This window comes from Molossus molossus, unplaced genomic scaffold (genome assembly GCF_014108415.1).
Source record: "Molossus molossus isolate mMolMol1 unplaced genomic scaffold, mMolMol1.p scaffold_m16_p_2, whole genome shotgun sequence".
Taxonomy (NCBI): Eukaryota; Metazoa; Chordata; class Mammalia; order Chiroptera; family Molossidae; genus Molossus; species Molossus molossus.
Window position 1 is genome coordinate 43,740,019 of NW_023425355.1, and position 17,475 is coordinate 43,757,493.

The window sequence follows — 17,475 nt, forward strand, 5'->3', positions numbered from 1 at the left end:
CATAGGCCAGAGGCTGTCTTGCAAAGACACAGCCTCAAAGTAAAGAGACTGGTCCTTTAGTTTGTTGTAGAAAACACCTTCTGGTTCAATTTTGGAAAAACTTGGCTCATTTCTCTACCACAATTCACATAATTGCTCTTCTGCTCCCTGCCCCCAAATGTACATTATGTTCCTTTAAGTGATTAAAGAATAGAAAATAGCATGTTACATGTTACTTACTAGTCCAAGTCACTGAGCTTACACATAAGTCTTTCTTTAGTTAGTGTTCGGCAGTTTAGAGAAGGCTGATTGATACCTCAATGAAACTGGTAGCAACAACAACAACAAAATAGTAGATTAGAGAGAGAAAGTAGACTACAGCATGGATGGGAAAAAAAGGTGCTGTGTAATACAACTAACAAGCTCAGTGACTGAAAGTAACCTCACAGGATGATTTGATGATAAATTCACAACTGGGAAGATCACAGTGGGTAGTTATACCTCAGGCATATAATTTCTTAGAAAAGGGTTAATCTTTGTCTTAAGCAAGCCCTGTCCATTGTTCTTGTGCATCTAGACTAATATACCTTTCAAATGCCAGCCAGATTAATTATCTTTTCCAGACCCCTCAGAGGCACATGCTATGTTGCCTGTACACCATCCCTATTTATGTAAATGTTAAATGTTAACTATCCTGTAACCATCAATGTAAAACTATTTACCTCTTCTTTTAACTTTTTATCCAATCATAAAGATTCCCACACCTTGTTTTCTCCTACTTCCTTAATCTACCATTTACAGATTTCATGTAATCTTTCTTACACTCTCTCCTTTGAGGCTTAACCATCCTCAAGGGAGCACATAATGTTAACTAACCTAGAATCTACACATATAGAGATTTCCCAGCCTGACTTTATTCCACTTTCATGTAATCTTACATATGTTCCCTCCTTAATTCTAAATGTATAAAATAAACTGCAGAAATCTCATTCACTAAGGCTTTTGAGATCTTGCTTCATAGCATGTCATCAGTTTGCCTCAAATTAACTCATAACAATTATCTAAAGGTTTGAACATTCTTACATCAACAGATAGGTAAGTAGATAGATATATCTTTTATTGGTTCTGTTTCTCTGGAGAACCCTGACAAATACACTCCCCTCAAAGCCCGCAGAAGGAACAAGCCATGCTGACATACAGACTTCAGTGCAGTGAGACTAATTTTAAAGTTTTGACCTCCAGAATTCTAAGAGAATACATTGGTGTTATTTTAAGCCACTAACTTTGCAATAGTTTGTAATAGCAGCAATAGGAAACTAGTAATTACATGCAGTACATTATGTCAAATTCTGAATTGTGTTGTTCAGTTACTCTATCTTGGAGGAGTATCAAACAAACTGTTCTAGAACATGCCACTTTAGCATGCATATTACAGTTGTTCCCCCTTATCCACGGTTTTGCTTCCTGAGGTTTTATTTACCCATGGCTCAAAAATATTAACTAAAAAATTCCAAAAGTAAACAATTTATACATTTTAAATCGACTGCCCTTCTGCATAACATGATGAAATCCAGCACTATCTTGCTCTGTCCCACCTTGAACATAAATCAGCATATCCATGCTATGTATGATACCTGCCTATTAGTCACGTAGTAGCCATCGTGGTTATCAGGTCAACTGTCATGGTGTTTCAGTGCTTGTGTTCAAATAACTTTTATTTAAATTAATAATGACTACAACGAGCAAGAGCAGTAATACTGAAAGTTGATATACCAAAGGTAAGCCATAATGTATATGTATGTACAGGGAAAGATATATAATATAAATAAGATTTGGTATTTGTTGTAACCAAGGAGAATCAACCTCACTCAGACACCAAGTAATTTTGAATATTAGGAGCTTTATTACCTGCGCAGGGACAGCAGCTAAACTTTTCAGAGGAGAACTGCAGCCCCGAGCTCAGGGGAAGGGTTGCTTATATAGGACAGGGGTTACTCAAGAGTTTAGCAGAGCAAGCAAGCTACATGTACAGAAGCGGATATCAGCAGTTAGCAGCTGTACAAGTTGTTTATTTTATATTTTTTAACATTTACTGGATCCCAGCCTTGAATGTCTCATTGCCCCATCTGGCATCTCCTGATTAGTTAAGCTCATGGTCAATACCCTTGTGGTCATGGCTGATGCATACCTTCCTCTTCAAGAATTTTTGCAAAGACAACTCAGGTTCAAGGAACCCAGGAGAGATTCCTTCTTCTAGTGGATGGAGAATTACTGGGTTATAACAGTATTATCTATAGTTTTAGGCATCCACGGAGGCAGTCTTGGAACATACACCAGATGGATAAGGTGGGACTACTACATTTTCAGCTGAATTCAATCAAGGCCCAAAAGACTCAGGAAGAGCCATTTACCTACCCCTTAATCATAAGAATTTAGATAGAGGGCCTGGTCCAGGAGAAGAGCTATTATAACAGATGACAACAAAGAGTATGGGTTAGGTGGGATAGGTGTGGTAAGCTGGGATGAGCTGGCAGAACCTGTTTTTCAAATCCTTTGTGTCTCATTGTTTCTGCATGGCATGTAAAACATTTGTTTACGGAATATTTCCTCATGCCATCTTCTTGTGAATTGTCTTTTTTTCCTTTTCTACCCCAGACCCTTATACCCTTCTCCTTAGCTCAGGATGGCATTTAAGCTTCAATCACCTGATTGTCTTTGGACCTTTCATGTATATGTGAGGCTCCTGTACATATAGAGGTAATTGAATTTGTTTTTTTCTTATTCCTTTTAATCTGTCCTAAGTCAATTTCTTTTTCTTTTTTAATTTCTTTTATTATTTTATTTGAATTAATTAATTTATTTTTGTTCCAGATGTTTCTCCGTTTTCCCCCACTGATTCCCCCCTTCCCCTCCCTCCCTTCACTATCCCCAGCTTGGTTATCCATGTCAATTGTTCATGCATACATGCATATAAGTTCTGTGTTTTATCTCTCCCCCACCACCCCCTCTTCTGGGAATTGTCAGTCTGTACCCCACTTCCTCGTCTCTGGGACTACCCCATTCCTCAGACTGTTATGTTCATTATATTCCACAAGTAAGTGAGATCATATGATACTTGTCTTTCTCTGTTTGGCTTATTTCGCTTAGGATAATACTTTCCAGGTCCCTCCATGTAGTCTCAATGGATAAGAGATGTTTCTTTCTTACAGCTGCATAGTACTCCATTGTGTATATGTACCACTGCTCTTTTATCCACTCGTATATTGATGGACATTTGGGCTGTTTCCAGATCTTAGCTATTGTAAATAGTGCTGCTACAAACATGGGGGTACATATATTCTTTCTGATAGGTTTTTCAGACTTCTTAGAGTATATTCCCAGAAGTGGGATCACTGGGTCAAATGGAAGTTCAATTTTTAATTTTTTGAGGTAACACCATATTGTGTTCTATAGAAGCTGCACCAGTCTGCATTCCCACCAGCAGTGTACTAGAGTCCCCTTTTCTCCACACCCTCGCCAACACTTGTTGTTTGATGATTTGCTGATGGCAGACATTCTGACAAGTGTGAGGTGATGCCTCATTGTTGTTTTAATTTGCATCTCTCTGATGATTAGTGATGTTCAGCATTTCTTCATATGTCTCTTGGCCATTCATATATCCTGTTTGGAGAGGTGTCTATTTAGGTCCTCTGCCCAATTTTCAATTGGGTTCTTTGTCTTCCTTTTGTTGAGTTATATGAGTACTCTAATTATTTTGGAAATTAACCCCTTATCTGCTGTATTATTAACAACGATGCTCTCCCATACGGTGGGTTGCTTTTCCATTCAGATTTTTTTTTTTTTTTTTTTTTTTTTTTTGCTGTGCAGAAGCTTTTGAGTTTGATGTAGTCCTTTGGTTCTGTTGCCTTAGGTGATGTATCAGTGAAAATTCTGCTGCGTATGATGTCTGAAATTTTTTTTGCCTACATTTACTTCTAGAATTTTTATGGATCCCCGGTCACATTTAAGTGTTTTATCCATTTTGAGTTTATTTTTGTGTATGGTGTAAGTTGATGATCTAGTTTTATTTTTTTGCATGTAGCTGTCCAATTTTCCCAACACAGTTTATTAAAGAGGCTGTCTTTACTCCATTGTGTGCTCTTGCCTCCTTTGTCAAATATTAATTAAACATAATGTCTTGGGTCCATTTCTGGATTCTCTGTTCTGTTCCACTGGTCTATATGCCTGTTCTTGTGACAGTACCAGGCTGTTTTGAATACAGTAGTTTTGTAGTACAATCTGATATCTGTTATTGTGATCCTACCTACTTTGTCCTTTTTTTTCAAGAGTGCTGAGGCTATTTGGGGTCTTTTTTGGTTCCATATGATCTTTTGAAGTATTTGTTCTAGTTCTGTGAAATATGTCGTTGGTATTTTGATGGGGATTGCATTGAATCTATAGATTGCTTTGGGTAGTATGGACATTTTAATGATGTTAATTCTTCCAATCCATGAACAGGGTATGTGCTTCCACTTTTTTATATCTTCCTCTATTTCTTTTTCAATGACCTGCAGTTTTCTGCAAATAGATCCTTTACTTCTTTGGTTAAGTTTATTCCTAGGTATCTTAAATTTTTGTCTGCGATGGTAAATGGGATTGTTATTTCAGTTTCTCTTTCTGTGAGTTCATCATTGATATATAAGGATGCCATTGATTTCTTGACGTTAATTTTGTATCCTGCTACTTTGCCAAATTCATTTATTAAGTCTAATAGATTTTTGATGGAGTCTTTAGGGTTTTCTATGTATAGTATCATGTCATCTGCAAATAATAACAGTTTCACTTCCTCCTTTTCAATTTTGATGCCTTTTATTTTTCTTCCTGTCTTATTGCTGTGGCTAAGACTTCCAGTACTATGTTAAATTAGTGTGGCAAAAGTGGGCATCCCTGACTTATACCCGTTCTTAATGGAAATGCTTTTAGTTTTTGCCCATTGAATATGATGTTGGCTGTGGATTTTTTATATATGGTCTTTATTATGTTGAGATATGATCCCTCTATTCCCACATTGCTGAGCGTTTTTATCAGAAATGGGTGCTGGATTTTATCAGAACATATTTTATTTCAAGCACACCTGGATTTTTCTATAATATAGACCACATGCTCAGTCATAAAATGAGTCCATATGTGTGTTTAATAGATTGAAATACTGCAGCATATAATCTCTGACCATCATAGAACTAAATTTGAAATCAAATGCAAAAGAGTAGCTGAGGATAAAATACCCCGAAATAGGTGGTTTCCAGATTAGTTGTCAATCTCCGTGTGAGTGGAATGAGGTGGCTCTGGGCTACTTGTGGGCTATGCTGTGGCCCACACTGGGCCTGCAATGCTAGGGGGCAGCCCTGATGCTCCAGAGCTCAAGAGTGAGGGCAGTGGGGCGAGAGCTCTTCCTGTGACACTACCATCAACTTCTTGATGGAGGGCTCAGACCTCCAAATCTGATCTTCCAGGAGATCTCCAGGTGTTAAAAGGACCCTAGCAGCAGCCAACTGTCCCTTTTGCGGTTGCCAACCAACTGTTCTTGTTTCACTGCTGGAACACTTGAGTCACGTGCATGAACCAAATTTACTTTATTCAAGCTAAGTGTTTACATTACTTTGTTAGACTTTTATTAAAACGGGCTGCTGTCTTCTTTCACCTGTAGTGATGAGTTATTTTATTTTATTTTATTTTATTTTATTTTATTTTATTTATCCTTAACAGAGGACAGTTTTGCACTTATCTTCAGATAGAGTGGGAGGGAGAGGGAGGGGAAGAGAGAGAGAAACATAATGTGAGAGAGACACATCAAGTGGTTGCCACCGACACGACCTCAACCGGGCCAGGGACAAACTACAACCAAGGTACGTGCCCCTAACGGGAACCGAACCCAGGCCTCTCTGGCCCACAGGCTGACACTCTAACTGCTGAGCCTAACCGGCCAAAGCTGTAGTGATGAGTTTAGCCCATTGGGATTACATCACAACAGAGCCATCACTCATTTAATGGAGTCTGCTAAAAAGAGAGTTTGTCAGGATCCTTGTGAGGATAATTCTCATATCGAGAAGATCAGATCAAGGGAAGTAGCCTTTGAAGCACAAACTTCATGTTACATAAATGAATTTGAACTGCTTGTCATCTTAGGAAAAGGTAGATATGAAAGAGTATGCAAGGTCAGGACTAAATTAGATGGCCAGTAATAAGCGATTAAGAAAATCCTGATTAAGGGTGCAACTAAAACAGATTGCATGAAGGTACTATGGGAAGTAAGGGTGTTGGCTGGTGTTCAGCATCTTAACACTGTGGGCTATCACATTGCTTGGATTGAGCATGTGCATGTGGCCCAAATGCAAGCAGAGAGAATTTCTATTCAGTTGCCATCTCTGAAAGTAATCTCTACCCAAGAGCATGACAGAGCTTAATGCAATGTTAAAAATGATGAAAATAGCAGTCAATCCATTATCTTCACCAAGTTCACCTAAGAAAAAGAAAAAAAATTCTTAAGAGAATCTGGTATTGTAAATCAGAACAACAAATTGGTGAACTACATCACCAATTTAGTCACAAGAGATGCCAGTGAATTTGTATCATCCATTGAGCTCCAAGATAATGGCTTGGCTGAGTTGTCTTCCAGATAGATTGTTGAGAATCAGTTGCCACTTAGGCTTAATTCAGACATAGAAGGGAATTTCACATTCACTGTGGAGTCTTATGAAGAAAACTTAAACTTGGTGGGACAGACAGAGGTGCAGTACAGCCTGATGCTTCACAACCAGATGCAGTTGTGCAAGCTCTCACTGTGGGACTGGATTATGGAGAGAAACAGGTGGGACTAGAATTGTGTGGATGAGATAGCCTTTCCATATATTATGGACACTATTACAACAAATATTTATCGAGAATTCATAGAAGGCGTATTTTACATATGTAACATGGAGATTGTGCACAGAGAGGGACCTGGAGTCCAGAAATATTTATCTTCATGGCCCTGATCAGCAAGTGCAAACAGTAGACTTCGGTCTGGCCTGCACAAACATCATACAGAACACAGACTGGACCAGCAGGAATGGAAAGAGAACACCAACATACTTCCAGACTGGGTACTTATCTGTAAGTGTCACCTTAACATTTGGAAAGATCTGAGTATGATGACAAGTTTGACATGTACAACTTGGGTGTGATCCTGCTGCAGCTCATCCAGCCATTTGAGACAGAAATGGAGTGAGCACGAGTTCTAACATGTTTGAGAACTGGTCAGATACCCAAGTCCCACAATCAAAGGTGTCCTGTCCAAGCCAAATGCATCTAGCAGCTAATCAAAAAGAATACATCCCAGAGGCCATCTGCTGTGCAGCTGCTACAAAACAAAGTTTTCTAAAATCCGAAAGTGTTAATTTCACCCTTCAGATAAAGATACTAGAGCAAGAAAAAGAAATTGAAGAATTAAAGGAGTAGCTAAGCCTCCTTTCTCAGAATAAAGGTGTTAAAGATGACATGAAAGATGGGGGTGTCCCCATTTAGCTTAATTAGACTCTAGAAATATGAAAGTGGACTTCAACACTTCAAGTTCAAGTCAACTGGAATGTATAGTTTCGATCTTTATTAGGGTATAGGTGGTGAAATACTTAGTTGTAGTCAGTAAAATTGTACATCACTTATTAAGTGAGGTTGTAGAAGTACCCCCAACTGTTTTGTTTTCCTTTTGTAACTCTTTTCTGATCATATTGGACTTGACTGCTCTAAACTACACCTATTGTGCTCTTTCCTCTCTTCTGTGCCATAAGCTCCTATTCCTGGATCTCTTAGTATTACTGTCTGTCTAGTCTCTCAGACTAAAAGTTTACACATCATCCTCAATTATTTTTCTTTTGAATTCTACCTGTCAACCACCAAATCCTCCTCTAGAAATTTCTGCTGCAGAAATCTGAGTGTGCTCCACACCCCATCACTAAGTCCAGACTGTGAAAGAGCTGGACTGGTGGTTTTGACAGCTGCCATTTTTATCTGAGACAGTTAACTACCAGAAGGACATATCAGTTCATGCTCTAGTTCAAAAGCCTCTGCTGCCTCCAAGGTAAAACTTCAACTTCTTAACAGTGTACATTGTCCAGCCTATTTTTGTTCTCATCACCTTCAATTGACATCATTATACCCTTTCAAAGTTCTGTACTTCTTGCTCCAAAATTATCTCAAAACAGCTCTAAAGCCAGTGTTCCTGCTTTTGCCCCTGCATTATTCTTCACAGCACATGATTCCTACATTATTCAAAGACAAAAATATGATATGTTCATTTTGGTACCCAAATTTGCCTTACATGTAGCTGGCAGGTGCCATGTTATATTGCACATGATATTGCTGAATTTTAAATAAAACTCAAACCACAAATTAAATAATATTTTGATTCTAAATTTTCAAACTCATTTTAAACAAATATATTTAATATTATAGAATAATTTAAATAATAATACAATGAAAGCACAATACTTTATTCATTTAACATGTAATATGAAAATTCACCATTAAGAAGAAATATGTTGAAAAACTGTTGTGGATAAATCCTCAAAATGATTGCTGCAGTACAAAAATTGGTCCCTTAAAAGGTCTTCTAAGGTGAGTGGGTCCAGATAAATATGTGACCCTTTTTATTTGAGCAGCAGGATGCTCTTTTACAAAGATGTTCAAGATATAATACTTTACCTATCTTTTGATAAAGTATTTAAAGGTGATTTGGCCATCCTGAATCCAAGAAACAGAAAGAAGCAGCTTTCCAAAATGTAAGGAATTAAAAATACAGAATCCCATAGACTGCTTGGCCAAGAAGAGTCTTTGAAAAAATGAAATGTCTATTTTTAGTTCTTAGTGGATTGCTATGTGCTCTCCTCAAACTCCCACAAAAATAAAGACTACCTATGCAAACCACGATACAGCTTAGTATGCTTGAACTTGTGAAAATCAGAGCTGGTGCCAAATTGTACATCCTGTTAGCATATCTCTGAAACATTATCAGCACACTGGGACTGAAAGACAGTTTGAAACTATATTATACTAGGGTATAGTACTTACATTTGTTAAGCTATTGGTAATATTCTACTTCACATATCATCTTGATATTTTGGCAACTTATTTGACTTCCTCACATAATTTATCAGGCCTGGACTCTATAAAGTTAAGTCCATATTTGTCCAAGTATTATAGAAAGAAAAATTTTAAGTTATCCACACGGTCTGTTGATCAAGGATTATAGAGTAAATTATTTCTTTATTAGTAAACAGAATCTCCTCAAGTTTTTGTCACTCTTTTATACCTGGCCTCCAATGTATCCAATTTCACCATCTTTTTTTTTTTACACCAGGCAAGACATAAAATTTTACCGTGGCTCATGAAAATAGCACATTTAGTCTCAACATTTCTCACATTAGGAGTTCAATCTCCAGTTATCATGACATCTTCTTTCATTATTGTCTTCAATACACCCTCATATCATTGCCCTAATCAAAAAGTCCTCTACTCTATTTAAAAAATAAAATCTCTCATATAAGTAAATGGATCAAAGAGATAAGGGGATAGAAAATCTTTTATATCAATAAAGCCTGGCTTTTAAAAAAAAAATTACTCTTTCAATTTACTGTAGTCCTAAAATTACCCACGTTAGGAGCTCAATCTAATCTTTCTTGAATATTAGGAATATACAAATTATGTCTTTGGATGTTTGCTGTTATTATCCTAAAACTCGCTAGATATGTATAACTGTTCTAAAATAAGAGGGAGATCAGTACAAGGGAAAGAGAAAAGAAAAATAGTAATACATATCAAAAAATATTCTCCTTGTTATAGCAGTGCATGATTTCCTAAGGTAATGAGTTTGAAGTAATTTCATTAAAATTTTACATACATTATGTATGATTATTTAAAAAATTTTACTGGCTACTTTATTTTTATGTCATGAATTATTATTGAGAGAAATCATGTTAGTATGCTTTTTAAATAAAAATATCTTTTCTGATAATATCTAATGCCTTTCTGCAGTAGATCTCAGAGAACCACCTCAGCACCTATCCTAAATTTATCCTCCACATTGTTATCAGAGTGATATTTCTATAAGACTAATCACATAATTCTAGAGCTAAAACTCTTTGAATGGCTTCCTTATCCATCATCCACATTTATTATTTCAACTCTCACTTATATGCTAATGACTCTCAAATATGCAGTCCAAATTGTTCTGTTAACAGTGAAATGCCACCAGAATGTTACCAGACCTTGGTTCAGCAACCTTGGCACTTGAATTCTGTTTAAAAAAGAATTGAGAACAAGACTCAAATACAAACAAAAGCTTATTTATAAAGTCACATAGGTAGAAAGAGTGAACCATGGAAGAAGTGTGCTAGTTTTGTGAGTTCAGGTAACAAGTTACAGAGGGAAAGGGGAATTTAGAGCTTAGAAGAGGGAAAGACAAATAAATGTGCCTGGGCAAAGAAGAAGGGGGCATGCTCCAGGGAAAATATGCTCTGTGAAAAGAAGTGGATAAGGAAAGGTGCAGGTGTGCTCAAGAAAGAGAAAAAGTACACACTGGGTCCTCTGTTATAAGGGTTCTTACCCCTTCTATAGGTGGGATTTTTAGGGGTGGTCCCAGGGAAGGATCTCAATAGAACATTCATCAGCTTTTCCAGTTGTGTCCTTTCAGGGTCATGGTCTCTACTGATTGGTTGGGACTACAGAAGGGAGCTATTAATCACTGCCTCTGGTTCTGATAACAGCTTTAGTATTGTTCTATCTGATTTGTTTCTTTTTGGGGCCTGGAGCTGAAACAAAATTGAGATTCAGATATTATCTCTAGGGCTTAATGACTAAGGAAGTGATTGTGCAAAGGAGTTATAGGACACTATTCTCCAGTCCCCTTGTTTTTCTCTAAGGGAGTCGACCACATGAATAGTAAAATTCTAGAGAAAGAAAGGTCAGGGGAGAAGAGACAATTAGGAAAAAGCAAGTCTGTGTGGAGGATCAGTGCCAGAATGAGGAGGCAAGACTCAGGAATATGAGTGGGTCTTCTTGGGTGCTGCTGTCTTTTTTCACACAATCACTGGGGACAGCAGCCCTCATCCCATCTTTTTGGCTTGTCCCACCAGCAGGCAGGGTCAGTCCGGTGGCAGTAGCATTGTGCATCACGACAAATGGAGTAAAAAATAAAAGGGATCCAAATCGGGCAGGAGGAAGTAAAACTGTCAGTATCTGCAAAGGACATAATATTGTACAAAGAAAACTCTAAAGACTCCACCAAAAATCTACTAGACTTAATAGATAAATTTGGCAAAGTAGCAGGATACAAAATCAACATCAAGAAATCAATGACATTGTACATCAACTTACACCATACACGAGAATAAACTCAAAATGAATAAAAGACTTAAATGTAACTTGTGAATCCATAACAATTCTAGAAGAAAATATAGGCAACAAAATCTCAGAGATTATACACAGCAGGATATTCACTGATACACCTAAGGCAACAGACACAAAGGAAAAAAAAGAACACATGGCACTGCATCAAACTCAAAATCTTCTGCACAGCAAAAGAAACAACCATCAAAAGAGAGAGCGATCCCACTATATGGGAGACCATAATTACCAATAATGCATCAGATAAGGGGTTAATTACCAAAATATAGAGTACTCATACAACTCAAAAAAAGGAAGACAAAGAAGCTAGTTAAAAAATGGCCAAAAGACTTAAATAGACACCTTTCCAAAAAAGGACATACAAATGGCCAAGAGACATATGAAGAAATGCTCAACATCATTAATCATCAGAGAGCTGCAAATTAAAACAACTATGAGGTATCGCCTCACACCTGTCAGAACGGCTGCCATCAACAAATCATCAAAAAACAGGTGTTGGCGAGGGTGTGTAGAAAAGGGTCCTCTAGTACACTGCTGGTGAGAATGCAGACTGGTGAAACCACTATAGAAAACACTATGGTGTTACCTCAAAAAGTAAAAAATTGAACTGCCATTTGTCCCAGTGTTCCCACTTCTAGGAATATACCCTAAGAAATCTGAAACACTCATCATAAAGAATATATGTACCCCCATTTTTATAGCAGCATTATTTACAATAGCTAAGTTCTGAAAACAACCCAAGTGTCCATCAGTAGATGAGTGGATTAAAAGGCTGTAGTACATGTACACAATGGAATACTATGCAGATGTAAGAAAGAAAGATCTTTTATCCTTAGAGATGACACAGAAGGTCCTGGAGAGTATTATCCTAAGCGAAGCAAGCCAAGCAGAGAAAGACAAATATCACATGATCTCATTAATTGTGGAATATAATGAACTAAACAAACAGCTGAACAAAATTAAACCAGAGACATGGAGGTGGGGTACCGGATGACAAGCTTCAGAGAAGGGGAGTTTGTGGGGGAAGAGATAGAGATAAACCATGGAACTTACATGCATGTATGCATGACCAATGAGCATAGACAATAAAGCTGGGGATGGGGTGGAGGGGAAGGGGAGGAGGATGTCAATGGTGGAAAATGAGAAACATTTGTAACAAAAACAAATTAATAAATAAAAAAATTTAGAAAAATTGACGACATTCCTATACACCAATGATGAAATCACAGAAAGAGAAACTGAAATATCAATTCCATTTACCATCACGGCGAAAAAATTAAGATACCTAGGAATAAACTTAAGCAAAGAAGTAAAGGACCTATTTGCAGAAAACTACAGGACATTGAGAAAAGAAATAGAGGAAGATATAAAAAAGCGGAAGCACATATCTTGTTCATGGATTGGAAGAATTAACGTCATTAAAATGTCCATATCACCCAAAGCAATCTATAGATTGAATGCAATCCCCATCAAAATACCAACGACATATTTCACAGACCTAGAAAAAATACTTCAAAAGTTCATATGGAACCAAAAAAGACCCCAAATAGCCACAGCAATCTTGAAAAACAAGTACAAAGGAGGTGGGATCACAATACCAGATATCAGGTTATACTACAAAGGGACTGTAACCAAAACAGCCTGGTACTGGCACAAGAACATGCATATAGACCAGTGGAACAGAATAGAGAACCCAGAAATGGACCCAAGGCAATATGCTCAATTAATATTTGACAAAGGTGGCAAGAGCATACAGTGGAGTAAAGACAGCCTCTTTAATAAATGGTGTTGGGAAAATTGGTGTTGCTACATGCAAAAAAATGAAACTAGACCATCAACTTACACCATACACAAAAATAAACTCAAAATGGATAAAAGACTTAAATGTGACCCGTGAATCCATAAAAATTCTAGAAGAAACTGTAGGCAACAAAATTTCGGACATCATACGAAGCAGAATTTTCACTGATACATCACCTAAGGTAACAGAGACAAAGAAAACAAATGAACACATGGGACTGCATCAAACTAAAAACCTTCTGCACAGCAAAAGAAACAACCATCAAAATGGAAAAGCAACCCACTGTATGGGAGAACGTGATTGTCAATGATACATCAGATAAGGGGTTAATTTACAAAATATATAGAGTGCTCATACAACTCAACATAAAGAAGATAAAGAACCCAATTAAAAATGGGCAGAGGAACTAAATAGACACCACTCCAAACAGGACATACAAATGGCCAAGAAACATATGAAGACATGCTCAACATCATTAATCATCAGAGAGATGCGAATTAATGAGGTATTACCTCACACCTGTCAGAATGGCCACCATCAACAAATCATCAAACCACAAGTGTTGGCGAGGGTGTGGAGAAAAGGGGACTCTAGTACAATGCTGGTGGGACTGCAGACTTGTGCAGCCACTATGGAAACCAATATGGTGTTACCTCAAAAAATTAAAAATTGAACTTCCATTTGACCAACTGATCCCACTTCTAGGAATATACACTAAGAAGCCTGAAACAATGATCAAAAAGAATATATGTACCCCATGTTCATAGCAGCTCTATTTACAATAATTAAGATCTGGAAACAGCCCAAGTGTCCATCAGTAGACAAATGGATAAAAAAGCTGTGGTAAATATACACAATGGAGTACTATGAAGCTGTAAGAAAGAAACATCTCTTATCCTTTGAGACAACATGGAGAATCCTGAAAAGTATTATCCTAAGTGATATAAGCCAAACAGAAAAAGACAAATACCACATGATCTCACGTATATATGGAATATAATGAATATAACAGTCTGAGGAATAGGGTAGACCCAGAAACACGGAAGTAGGGTACAAACTGACAACCCTCAGAAGAAGGGGTGGTGGGGCGTGGGAAGAGATAAACCACAACTTATATGCATGTATGCATAACCAATTTGCATGTACAACAAAGCCAGGGATGGGATGGAGGGATGGGGAGGAGGGTGTCAATGGGGTAAAAAAGGAGAAACATCTGTAACAAAAATAAAATTAAAAAATAGAAAAATTAAAAAAAAATGTCTTAAATGTGACTCTTGAATCCATAAAAATCTTAGAAGAAAATGTAGGCAAGAAAATTTTAGATATCTAACACAGTAAAATTTTTATTGACACAAACCCTATGGCAAGGGAAACAAAGAAAAAATTAATAAGTGGGACCATATCAAACTAAAAGTCTTCTGCACAGCAAAAGAAGCAATCATCAAAATGGTAAGCGAACACACTATATGGGAGAGCATAACTGTCAATGATACATCAGATAAGGGTTTGATTTCCAAAATATATAGAGCACTTATACAACTCAACAAAAGGAAGACAAAGAATCCAATTTAAAAAATGGGCAGAGGACATAAAGAAACCACCTCTCTAAAAAAAAGAACATACAAATGGCCAAAGACATATGAAAAAATGCTCATTGTCACTAATTATCAATGAGATGCAAATTTTTTAAAATTAATTAATTTATTTTTGTTACAGATGTTTTCCTTTTTTTACCCACTGATACCCCCTTCCCCCTCCCTCCCCACCCTGTCCCCACCTTTGTTGTCCATGTCCATTGTTCATACATACATGCATGTAAGTTCTGTAGTTTATCCCCCACCAGCCCCTCTTCAGGGCATTGTCAGTTTGTACCCCACTTCCACGTCTCTGGGACTACCCCGTTCCTCAGACTGTTATGTTCGTTATATTCCACAAATAAGTGAGAATTGAGATGCAAATTAAAAAAAAAAACTATGAGGTATCACCTCACAGCTGCCAAAATGGCTGCTGTCAACAAATCATCAAACAAATGCTGGCGAGGGTGTGGAAAAAAGGGGGCCCTTGTACACTGCTGGTGTGAATGCAGACTGGTGCAGCCACAATCGAGAACACTATGGTGTTTCTTCAAAACTTTAAAATTTGACCTGCCATTAGACCTAGTCATCCTACTTCTAGAAATATATTGTAAGAAGCCCTGAACACCAATCAGAAAGAATATATGTACCCCAATGTTCATAGCAGCACTATTTATAATAGCTAAGATCTGGAAACAGCCCAAGTGTCCATCAGTAGATGAATGTATAAAAAAGCTGTGATACTTATACACAATGGAATACTATGCAGCTATAAGAAAGAAAGATCTCTTATCCTTTGAGACGACATGGAGGGATCTGGAGATAATTATGCTAAGTGAAATAAGCAGATCAGAGTAAGAGAAATATCACAGGACCTCACTTATTTGTGCCATATAATGAACAAAATTAGCTGATGAACAAAATAGACCCAGAGACATAGAAGTAAGGTATAGGCTGACAACACTCTGAAGAGGGGGGCAGGGGGTGCAAGGAAGGCATAAACCAAGGAATTTATATGCATGTATGCATAACCATTGGACATATACAACAAGACTTTGGGGAGTGGGATTGGGAGGTGGGTGTCAATGGGGGAAAAAGGAGAAACATCTGTAACAAAAATAAAAAAGAAGAATAAGGGAAAGAAAAACAGACAGGGACTAAAAACATACTCTAATGTAAATTTTACTTATCATCCTAGCTCTTGGTTTTCACCAGTGCTAGCAGTATTCTGCTAGAACTTTCATAATTACTATTCTATGAATAGTTACTATGTGATGTAGTAAGTAGATTCATGGGCACTATGTTTTGGGCAGATCACTGAAGGGTGAGCATGAAAATTCACTGTGATGACTATTTCCTGAGCCATGATATTTCTCAACACTTATGTAATGTAGTGAAGAGTTTCAGGAAAAGAACTGACATCATCCCTAAGTAAAAAAAAAATATCCTGAATTAAACTCTTCTTGTATTAATAATTAATATCAGAGCACATGTTATATGCATACTCTAAAACAGCCTTACACTCTGGAGGATTTTCCTATGAGATGAACACACTGACTTTCTGTGCAGTGAACACTTTTGTGCTTTCCCAAACTTGGTCAAGAATTGTTCTTTTTTTGCCCTGGCCGGTTTGGCTCAGCGGTTAGAGCGTCAGCCTGTGGTCCGGAGAGACCCAGGTTCGGTTCCCGCTAAGGGCATGTACTTCGGTTGCAGTTTGTTCCCGGCCCTGGTTGGTCGTGCGGGTGGCAGCCACTCGATGTGTCCCTTCACGTCGATGTTTCTATCTCTCTCTCTCTTCCTCTCTCTCCCTCCCACTCTATCTGTACAAAAAATGGAAAAATGTCCTCGGGTGAGGATAAAAAAAAAAAAAAGAAAAAAGAATTGTTCTTTTTTTAAACACTTGGAAGACTATTGGAAAAGGCCATTCTTTTCAAGTATGTACAAAGGTTATTTTGGAAGTCTGGAAAGTGAAGACATAAGTTTACCAAACAGTCTGAAGGAAAGGGAATTGATTCCCTTGAAAAGGAGTAACTGCTTTATTCCCTTTCACAACTATCTATAGGAGCAAAAGGTACCTAAGAAAGGAAACAGACATTTTCCTTTGAACTAATTTATAAACCATAATTTAGTGCTTTCTGTGTACCTTAAGAATATCTTAAATGGTTTAAAATAATTTAAATGTCTTCTAATTTAGTTGTGCCCTTAAAAAACTTTCTTACAATAAAAGCAGTATTATACTCAAAAGATGAGAGAGAGAGAGAGAGAGAGGAAGAGGGAGAGGGAGAGGGAGAGGGAGAGGGAGAGGGAGAGGGAGAGGGAGAGGTAAGGGGAGGGTCCAAACCCCAAGGCCAGCAATAATATGAAAGTCAGGGGGTCTAAACTGCATGACCAGCAATATGCCATGGGAGAAAAGTTCACCCTGGGAACAAAGTCCCTTTTTTCCTAGTTTTTCCCATTGCTAGGCACCCACGACTTTCTGCCCTAACCTTCCATACTTGACCAATTTGTCCTTTTTCTGCTCATGCCTGTGTAACCACTTACTATATTTCCCCCTCAATGATTCTTGGTTCTGAACACTTTTTAAAAAATGGGGCATAAGGTCTCTTCTATAACTGCTTCCTGCTGAAGAGGGACAAGGTGGACTTTCAAATCCAAGTGATCTTTGCTGTCTGTCAGAGGGACGATGAGGCCTGGGCATGGAAG

General features: G+C 37.6%; 1 pseudogene; it reads left to right on the top strand.

Annotated features, from left to right (window-relative positions):
• Positions 1-5,347: 5,347 nt before the first annotated feature.
• On the top strand, positions 5,348-7,521 carry LOC118636570 (annotated as a pseudogene).
• The last annotated feature ends 9,954 nt before the right edge of the window (positions 7,522-17,475 follow it).